This window comes from Hibiscus syriacus, unplaced genomic scaffold (genome assembly GCF_006381635.1).
Source record: "Hibiscus syriacus cultivar Baekdansim isolate YM2019G1 unplaced genomic scaffold, ASM638163v2 tig00003041_pilon, whole genome shotgun sequence".
Taxonomy (NCBI): domain Eukaryota; kingdom Viridiplantae; phylum Streptophyta; class Magnoliopsida; order Malvales; family Malvaceae; genus Hibiscus; species Hibiscus syriacus.
The window spans coordinates 9342508-9353323 of NW_024061960.1; positions in this window are offsets into that span (position 1 = coordinate 9342508).

Sequence of the window (10816 nt, forward strand, 5' to 3'; positions counted from 1 at the left end):
CTTTTTCTCTTTTCGGATTTCCTCCGTCTCTTAGCCTAATCAAACACTGTTGCACCAATTCATTATTATAACTAATATCCTCCAATCATTCCACCCGTCATCATGTTAGGTAATTCTCCATGGAAGGAACACATGAATAATTAGTGCTTAATAAGATTTCCCAACCATGTTGAGGAATTCTCCATACGTACAACTCTTAAGACTACTCTCAACAATTGTTTGACTCCTTTAATGTAAACATGCACGAAGATTGAGTATATATTAATAATAATATTATTTGACAAACGTAATCATTATGTTATGTTTCTCAGACATATACGTGTACTTTCTTTTTAAGAAAACATGTGGACAATTATGCGGGATAATAATTTAATTTAAGATTAAAAAATATGAAAATATGTGTAATTGAAAATGCGATAAAAATATAATATTTGATATTGAATGCGACATAAAATATTAATTTTTCTTAATATTTTCAGTTGACTATTAAATATTACGAAAAATATAATATTTTTTATTATCAATAAAAAATATTAAAAAAATTATATTTTAAATTGTGTCTAATTTAAAATGTTATATTTTTTATTATATTTTCTATTAAACTTAAATCTACTGTTTTTAAATCTTAAATTAAGATATCGTTTCGAATATTTTCCCGAAACATATACTATGTAAATCAAAACACGTGGTGCTTTTTATAACTTGATTATGCCGACGCATGTTGATCATCTTCAACGTAAACGTATATACGTGGCAGCCCCAGCAGTGAAGACTTGAATGATCAACCTTGATTTCTTCAACTGACAAGATAATTCGGTAGTGTTTGTTTTTACTGTGCAAGCTCTTTAAATCACTTATGTCTGCGTCGCGCAGACCACGCGCAGACATTAAGCTTCGCAGACTGTTTGTTTTTTAGAAGACAGAAGTTCTTCAAACGTCTGCGCGAGTTCTTCTTGGTGCAGACTTGATTTTATATCTTCAAAGGTCTTCAAACTTCTTCAAGAACAATTATAAAATATAGTTATTTATTAAAATAATTTTAAATAATTTAATAAGGTTATTTATTTTAAAATAATTTATTTTAAAATAATTTATTATAAAATAATTTATTTTAAAATAAATTATTATAAAATATGGATTGATTTATTTTAAAATAATTTATTTTAAATAATTTATTAGTATGGATTGATTTATTTTAAAATATGGATTGATTTATTTTAAATAATTTATTAGTATGGATTGATTTATTTTAAAATATAGATTTATTTATTTTAAATAATTTATTAGTATGGATTGATTTATTTTAAAATATGGATTGATTTATTATTATAGTTGTATGGATTGATTTATTTTAAATAATTTATTAGTATAGATTGATTTATTTTAAAATATGGATTGATTTATTTTAAATAATTTATTAGTATGGATTGATTTATTTTAAATAATTTATTAGTACGGATTGATTTATTTTATATAATTTATTAGTATGGATTGATTTATTTTATATAATTTATTAGTATGGAATGATTTATTTTAAATAATTTATTTGTATGGATTGATTTATTTTTAAAATATGGATTGATTTATTATTGTAGTTGTATGGATTGATTTATTTTAAATAATTTATTAGTATGAATTGATTTATTTTAAAATATAGATTGATTTATTTTAAATAATTTATTATTGTAGTTGTATGGATTATTTAAATTTCAGTATTGTAAAACTAAAATTATTTAAATCTCAGTATTGCAAAACTCTTTTAAGTTTAAAAAATCAGTTTATTTATATTTCAGTTCATTTTAGCAGTCTGCAGACGTTAAAAAACAAATAGTCTTTTTCTTGCAGACTGCAGACTTTTGGTCCACCTCTTCTGCTGCATATGTCTGTAGATATGATCCGCAAACTGCAAACATTTTACCTCTGTAAAAACAAACACCACCTTGGTAGTTTCCATCCCTCAACCCTCAACTCATCACATCATTAACGTACGTTTTCATGAAGAGGAAGCATTTCTATTAGAATCACCCCTGGCTGCAAAGCTTCCTCTTAACAACTCTCCCTGTTTCTGTCATCACTTTCACGTCCCCAATCATGCATTTTTTTACCTAACATTTTTCCTTTTTTCTGCCCACCCGCAATTAAGATGAAGCCGGTATTACACGAATTAAATGATTTTATTAGTTAAAATATTGGTTATTATTTTTAAACGTCTTGAATTCAAGTCCATTTTTATAAAGATGTTTAAATGTTCTTCATTAAATGATTGAATCTTTCAAACATACACTATTTTATACTTAAGTCACATCGGATTAATAAATAAAAAAAGATGATGTAGGTAATGAAGTCTTGGTAATAACCGTTTATTATTTCTCATATAATTAAGTCGAATGAATTAATTCTGTTTTATAATTAATGTTAATGTCAAATTAATTATACTCATTTAAGGAAAAATTATACATTTAAAATCAATGGAATCCACTATCGGTAAGAGTTAATAATTATGTATGTACTAATTGAGATACTCAATTATAATATAATAATTTAATTCTTAAAAGTTAAATTTAGATTTGAAAATTAACATTGCAACTTATATAACACACTGAATCATAATATAAGAAATTGAGAGTAGTAAAACGTGTGATCACAAAAAATAATATGATCATGATTTAAATATATAAAAATATTAAGAATTATTAATATGTAAAAATTATATAACACAAATGATATATGTTTGAAAAATAATGAATTAATATGAGAATTTGAACAGAATATATTATGAATTAAAACATAAAAAATATAATAGTAATACATAAATTATTTTTAAATTAATATATCCTAATTTTATTAAAACATAAAAAATATAATAGTAATAGATTTTTTTTATGAAAGAGGGTATTTTGTAGTACGATTGATTACAAATTACATCACCTTAATGACTTCATTAAAAAACTTCTCTAAACCTAAATGGAGTAAAAAGAGTATGCCTTTTGATGGTAGAGATGAACAAACACAAAAACTTACATCACAACATACCATACAAACCACACCGCCGGTCATACAACGTTCCCCCGGCAACACAATAATAGACCAAAACCAGGCACGCCATTAAAGAAATAGAAACTAAAAGTGGTTCAAACAAAACCAGCAACAACAGGAAAGCGAACCAACACCTCTAGCTTAACATCAGCAGCAACCAAAGCTTGAGCGAAGACACGAACTGAGACAAGAGATACTCTCTAATTGAAGCTAATCCAAAAGGATGACTAAAGCTCGAAAAACTGAAGAGCACAGCAGACTAATGAAAAAGCATCGAAAGCAAGCAGAACGACCGAAACAAACCAGCTCCCTCATTGGCCAATCTGCCAACATACTCATGAAAGGACCAAAGCAAACAACCCAGAGCATAAAAACTACTCCAGCCTACCCAGCTAAACCAAAATATCTAAGCATAGCAGCAGACGACTGAAACAACACCATGAACGAATACTCCAGAAAACACATAAGACGAACAAAACTGGAAACAAACAACGGATTAAGAAAGATCAACCCGACCCCATCCATCGAGACGAAACACCGCTCAGCCCTGCAACCACCGCCTATGAATATCCGATTAAAACTTAGCACCACAGTAGTGGACTGAAAAAAAACCACGATTAGAAGCATAACCAACAACACCAATGGAGAACGAAAGCCACCAAGCAACCACAGAACGAAACAATACTGCCAAAAAATAAATCGCCCAACCTCCCACCTGCAACGGATACAGCAGAAGAATACAACCAATGCAACGAATCGCTTCTCAGGCCTGCAAACTCCACCCCAAAGCAACGGCAGCCGCTAAAGCCATCTCCTCTTCAATAGAATCACCTTGAACTCCCTCATAAAGCACTCCACCTCTGTCTCCAAGAATAAAATAATAATAATTATTGTTTATAGGTAGGGGTTGTTAAATAATAATAATAATAATTCCATGAATAAAAGCGGAGTCCGTTCACAGGTGATATATTCTGAAAAATGTTAGATTAAGAATACAATAATGATACACTAAACGTCAATTCACAATATGTACTCATACAATGAATAAGTAGCATAATTATCATTGCTGAGACAAATCAAATGCATTATTGTTTATAGGTAGGGGTTGTTGAGGTAATTACTGTTCCTGGGATAAATCGTATGTCATGTAGGTGTGTTTGGTTCACGGAATGTAAGATTATTAGTGTGAATGTAAGATTACCAAGGAATAAGATTACTGAGAATGTTGTATTTTGTATTTGGTTGACATAGCAGGAATGTAAGATTACCGTGTTTGATTAAAGGAATAAAATATTATTATAATGTATATTTAACCAAATTGTCCTTATTATATATTTGTATAATATTAAAAGTTAGAAAATATTTATATGTTTTATTTAAAAAAATTAAATTCATAATATTTATATAATATTTTTACAAAATTAAAAATATAAAAAAGGTTTAATGAAATGGTAAAATTTTATTTTAACCTTTAAACTTCATATAAAATTTTAATTATAGACTTTTTTTTTTTGTAAATCTAAAATAATTAAAGATAAATTTGTAATTTAACCTTCGTAGAATTTTTATTATTCAATGATAGAAGAATGATATTTTTGGAAAAAAATAAAAAAAAATTAAGGGCATTTTAGTCTAAAACACCGGTAATCCAATAATACCTAAGAAAAGGAAGACAATGACATTCCCGGTAATATACCCCAAAAAATCTACTATTGGTAATCTTACATTACCGGAAATGAGATTCCCGGACTAACCAAACGGAAAAATGTAAATTTCATTCCCATGAGAATCACACATTCCCCATTCAAACGCCCATATGAGGTTGGAAGGGATACCATACCATGGCATGGTGTTGAAAATGCTATTTTGGGGTGTGTTATTAATGTATGTTCAAGTTTCAGCGCTCCTCACATGGCTATGAATAAATCATCATTTTTAACTAGGTTTTAGGGCATGGGCGGATTCATCCCTTTGGGAGCCGGGAGGATATCACATCACACCCCCACAGATTTTAGGCGAATTTTCCGAAAAATTACCTTAATCTTTTTTTTATTTTCTGACAAATACCGTTTAGACTTTATTTCTCAATCTAATATTTTTTTATATAAAGGTGAGCCCTTGCGTCACGTCTTACTCCAAGTGGGGTAAAGACGCGCCCCTAAAGCGTGTCTTGTGAAACGTATAAAAAATTAGGTGTTAATTTTATAAATATTTTTTAAATAGTGTCTAATATGTAATTAATTTTTGTTAGGACGATATTTATGTAAAAATGTCAACTTTTTTTATTTATTTTTTTGTGTGTGAAAAAAAACTTTATACATTAAAATCTTTAAATATTATTTTACAAATTATTTTATAACTCGACAAATTTTGATTTTTGCATGAAATTACACAATACGTATAATATAATATAGGAAAACTTTGAGGGTAAGTATTTTAAAATATGAATAATTTTATAAAAGTTTTATAACTAGTATTTCTTTTTCAAGATGATGATGATGATGATGATAAATATTTTATAATTTAAAAAATTATATATTTTATATATTTTTGGAAAAAAAATTGATTTTACATTCTTTTTGTATTGAATTTTATTCACTTTTAATTCTTTTTTATTGTATTTTTATTGATTTTTAAAAAAGTGAATAATAATTTATTTGATCTATCAATTGTAATTAAAAGTTTATTTTTATATTTTTATATTTTTAAACAATTAATATTAAGAGTCAATAAACATTATTAACTGTTAAAAATAATATCACACAAAAAATAAATCAATAAAGTTGACGTTTTTATTGAATTTTATTCACTTTTAATTGTAATTAAAAGTATAAAAATGCAATAAATAAAAATTATTCATATTTTAAAATAATTACCCTCAAAGTTTTCTTATACTAGATTATACGTATTGTTTAATTTCATGCAAAAATCAAAATTTATCGAGTTATAAAAATAATTTGCAAAAGAATATTTAAAGATTTTAATGTAGAAAGTTTTTTTCACACACAAAAAAAATCAATAAAGTTGACATTTTTACACAAATATCATCCTAACAAAAATTAATTACATATTAGGCACTATTTTAAAAAAAATTACAAAATTAACACTCGGGCTTTTTACACATTTCACAATATGCGCTTCAGGGGGCGCGCCTTACTCTACGTAGCGCTAGATCAATATAAGGCGCGCCCCTGAAGCGCGTCTTTCTGCAAAGGGTGTTAGATCGGGAAATAAAGTCTAAACGATGCCTAACAATGAATAAAAAAGGTTAGGATGATTTTTCGGAAATTTACAAGTTTTTACGGATTTTTGCGGTGAGAATTAGAGCAATTTTCTTCTTCTTGTTTTTGATTAAAAGTGTTAAACTTTTATTTTATCATGTTAATGACTTTTTGTTGGTTAAGAAAAAACACTTAGAAAATCTCTTTCAAATTTTTTTTCCAGTGATAGAGAAAGTCAAGATTATGTTCGATTGATCACTACGATTGTGCTTACTGTTGTGATCATTCGTTATTGTATACTAGGAGACCGAAGTCCAATCTTACTCAAAGCACCGAGGAGATGATGAATTTGTCTTAAGAAAACTGTTCATATAGGCCTCAACAAAATTCTTTTTCTAATTTCTAACTCCGCTCATCCCATTTCATGCCTATATACGAGTAACAAATTCTGTTTTTATACTTTAATTCTCTTTGTTTATTGTATTTCGTTTGATTCTATAATAATATTTATTTATTATTATTATTATTATTTTATTCTTGGATTAATATTTTATCTAACATTTACAAGTTATAAAACACCGATCAGAATCCTATTTTCCCACAATAAAAAATTCACCTGAGAAAAGGTAATCCTGCAAAACAACAATGGCTGTATGATATAAGTGACTACCAAAAAGTACCGAAAACCCTATTTAAATAACAAGATAAAGAACCGAAAAAGGTAGTTGTCACTAACATTCACATATAAAGGACAAAACTTACAGCCGTAACTCCGCCAGAAAACAAGGTAATTTTTTTATTATTTTCGGCCAACAGAAAACAAGCTGGATCTAGAAGCACTACAATAAATTTATTTATTTTTAACGTTAGAAATATTATCATTGAAATTTATATTTGCGTTACTTTTTATGTTTTGTGACATAAAATTTGACGTTATAATAATCATTATCTTAGGTGTATCACTAAATGTCTAGTGTGACGTTATATCTTTTTATCGTCATGTATTGTTAAACATATAGTGACATTTATGTATAATATCATCTTATTATTTATATTCAATGACATTTAATTGTGTCACAAAATAAATTAAAATTTTATCATGAATTATTTATATGATCACTAATAATATTAAAATTTAATGCATAAATGATAAAAAAAATATCGTTACAATTTTTTATTTAAAGTTCTAAAACAAAAAATACTTAAATAAAAATTATTATATTATAATAAAATTTTAAGTATTTATATAAATTACAATAAAAGTCTAATTCTTTTAAATATTAAAATAAGGGCCAAAACTTTTTATAAATTACAATAAAGATCAAAACTATCTATAAATTACAATAAATACCAAAACTTTCTGAAAATATAATAAATACCAAAACTTTTTATAAATTACAATAAACACCAAAACTTTTTATAAATTACAATAAATATCAAAACTATTTATAAATTACAATAAAAAATGCTTCCCATAAATTACAATGATGGCCTATAATTTTTATAAATTACATCAAAAAGTTTACATTTTTCAAATTTCAATTAGAAAACATCGAAATTGATTGACCAGCTTTATATGTGTTTGGCGACTTTTTTGTTGATACAGGAAACTTTATTTCACCTCTGAGTTTAGCACATATTATTCGTCTTTTATGTACGTTAATCTATTTTTCAGATTATTTTGTACTATGATCAAACATGATCCTTTTACACGCAATATATAAAGTTAATTTGATTTATACAATTTCATCGGAGCTTGATTGGGCAAATAAAATGGTTTGAAAAGACATCAAGAATATTGAGAAGACAATTTGAAAACAAAGAGAGTTTTTCAAAGTACTTGTCAAAGTCTTTGTTAAATAACTCATTGTTTATTATTTTTTATATCTGGACATTATATCAACTCGGTGCACGGTGATCAATAATTTAGCGCCAATAGGATGCGAACCAAATCGAATTTATGATGGTGAATGTTAGGAAGAAGCTAATGATAGGCAAGCGTCTTTCTAATCTATTGAGGGATTTGCAATCGACACTTCCGGAATTAAAATTTGTTCTCGTAAATCTATATCAAATTTTCAAAGATGTTTATACATCGCCTGCATCCTATGGTGAGTATTATTCTATATTTTGGCTCAAATCTTTGACCTTGCAAAACTAAAATTGAAAATTTACTGATTTCTTAACTGATGATTTTCTTCAGGATTCACAGAGGTCAAAGGAACTTGTTGTAAATAAATTAATTGACAGTTGGACTAAAGGATGCCTCCCAAATGTAGCACCATGCAGTGATAGAAATAAGTATGTTTTTTTTACGCATTTAATCCGATCGAGAGTATACATTTCATATGGACAAGGCGTATGTTAAATGATTCATTGATCACTCATCCTATCAGCTTGATTCAATTAATTGAGTCATAAATTGAAGTGTATGTCTCATATTTTCTTACTAAAATAGAGAAAATAATAATAATGCAGTCGATCAATTTATTCTTAGTTTTTTTAGAAGAACATTACTAATTAGGTTCCATCTCTCTCATTTGGGTGTAAAAAATTTGACGATTGTATATTTGAGAATTAAATTGTTTAAGTATACAATGAAAGTCACAAGTAATTTGATGATTTTTTTATGGTCCCGAACTGAGCTTGAAATTTAGACCCACTTTTGTACCCAAAATGAACATGCTTTCACTAATCGAAAATGTATGTTAATATTTGTTGTCTTACTGTATGATTTTACATGCAAGATAGAAAGTTAATTTGATTTATACAATTTACTAGAGTTTGATTGTGCAAGTAGAATGATTCGAAAGTAGCCAAAAAAAACTGAAAAAGCAATTTAAAAGTAAAAAGAATTTTTCAATGTAATTTTCAAAGTCCTTGTTTGATAGCAGGTAACGGATAGCTTCATGTGGTCTTATTGAAAGATGCATTTGGGTTGATATGGTTTTCTTTCCTGTGTCAGTCTGCATTTTTCGTACTGGTAGATGCCTTCAGTTGCAGTTGGTGTCTTGGTCTGTTTTATTTCTGCATTCTTCTTCCTGCTTTTATTGTGGTTTGAAGTCGGGATATTAAAGAACCAAGGCTTGAATCTAGAGGTCATTTGTTTTAGATTAGTAGTTGTCTGTGATGCAACATTTTTAACATGTGTTTAGATTAGATTAGTAGCTCTGTTTCAAAGTGGTGTTGTGCATCATTTTGTCTTGGACCACCAAGTACCCAACGCCCCTCTCTGGAAAGTTGCAGGTGGAAGCGATATGTAATTATCCTGCTTTTTGATGGTTTCGATATGTGTTGAGCCTATGCATATTGAGTAAATTTATGAAGCTTTCATTTTTGCTGAATCTGTGTTGTTACCATCTTCCTTTCGTATTTAATGAGATTAAGTCTGATGTGGAGATCGAGCTCGCCTCCGTGTTGAGTAATGGTTGCAGGTTCAACTTTATGCGCATAAGCTGGTTCCGCTTTTGGACCTGGTCGTGTGGCTGCAGGGTTAATTCGTTTTTGCTCGTCTTTCGGCTGATTGTTATGCTCGTTTTCGACTGTTCGCGTTGTTTTCTTCTGGCTTTCTGGATGCTTGGAGCTGGGTTTGAGAAGCCAGGTGGTGGGTTTCATTGTTTCAAATTGGCAAGGAAGTTTTGGGAGGTGGATTCGATGGGTTGGGTCTGGAGGTTTTCTAAATGGTTTCCTAATGCTCCCTTAATTCCTCTCAGAGCCTGTGCTGTGTTTTATTTATTCCACAACTAAAATTGAAAATTAACTAATTTTTAATTAATGATTTTTTTAAGGATTTACAGAAGTGAGAGGAACTTGTAGTAAATTAATTAAGGGTTGAACTAAAGCATGTATCCCAAATGTAGCACCATGTGAAGACAGAAATAGTTATGTTTTCTTTTACCCATTTAACCCGGCTGAGAGTATACATTTTATACGGACAAGAAGTGTGTTAAATGATTCATATATCACTTATCCTATCAACTTGATTCAACTAATACAATCATAAATTAAAACATATGTCATATGTTTTGTTAATGAAATATATAAAAATAGTAATAATTCTATTGTACAAAATTCGAACTAGAATCACGATCGGGCAATATCGTATATGAATTGGGACATATAATCGAGATCATATCATTTGGTATCAGAGCTAGCTGATTCAGTAAGCTTATCATTTCATTTTCTCTCTCTCGTGTTAGTACAAAATTAAAAAAAAGTTGAAAAGATCGAGAAAAAGAAAAAAGAAGAAATATTTAAAGAGGCGGGAGCAATTGTTTTCATCTTTGAAGAAAATTATTAAGAAGGTTTCGTATTCGTTTTATCGTTTTTTTTATTATCTTTACGATTTTATTACCTAATATCATCTTCATTCTTTCTTGTAGCCAATTTTTTTTACACCCATCATTTTTCCAACCAAGCCCCAATAGTTTCAGCTGAAGTCTACGAGACACCTTGTAAACCTTGAGGGAGTTCCACAAGAACATTAAAAGAAAGTAAGAGCGGTAAAAGAAAAGGGTGTGCATTAAGGGTAAAAGCCATCCCAAGTGAAACACGAGAGA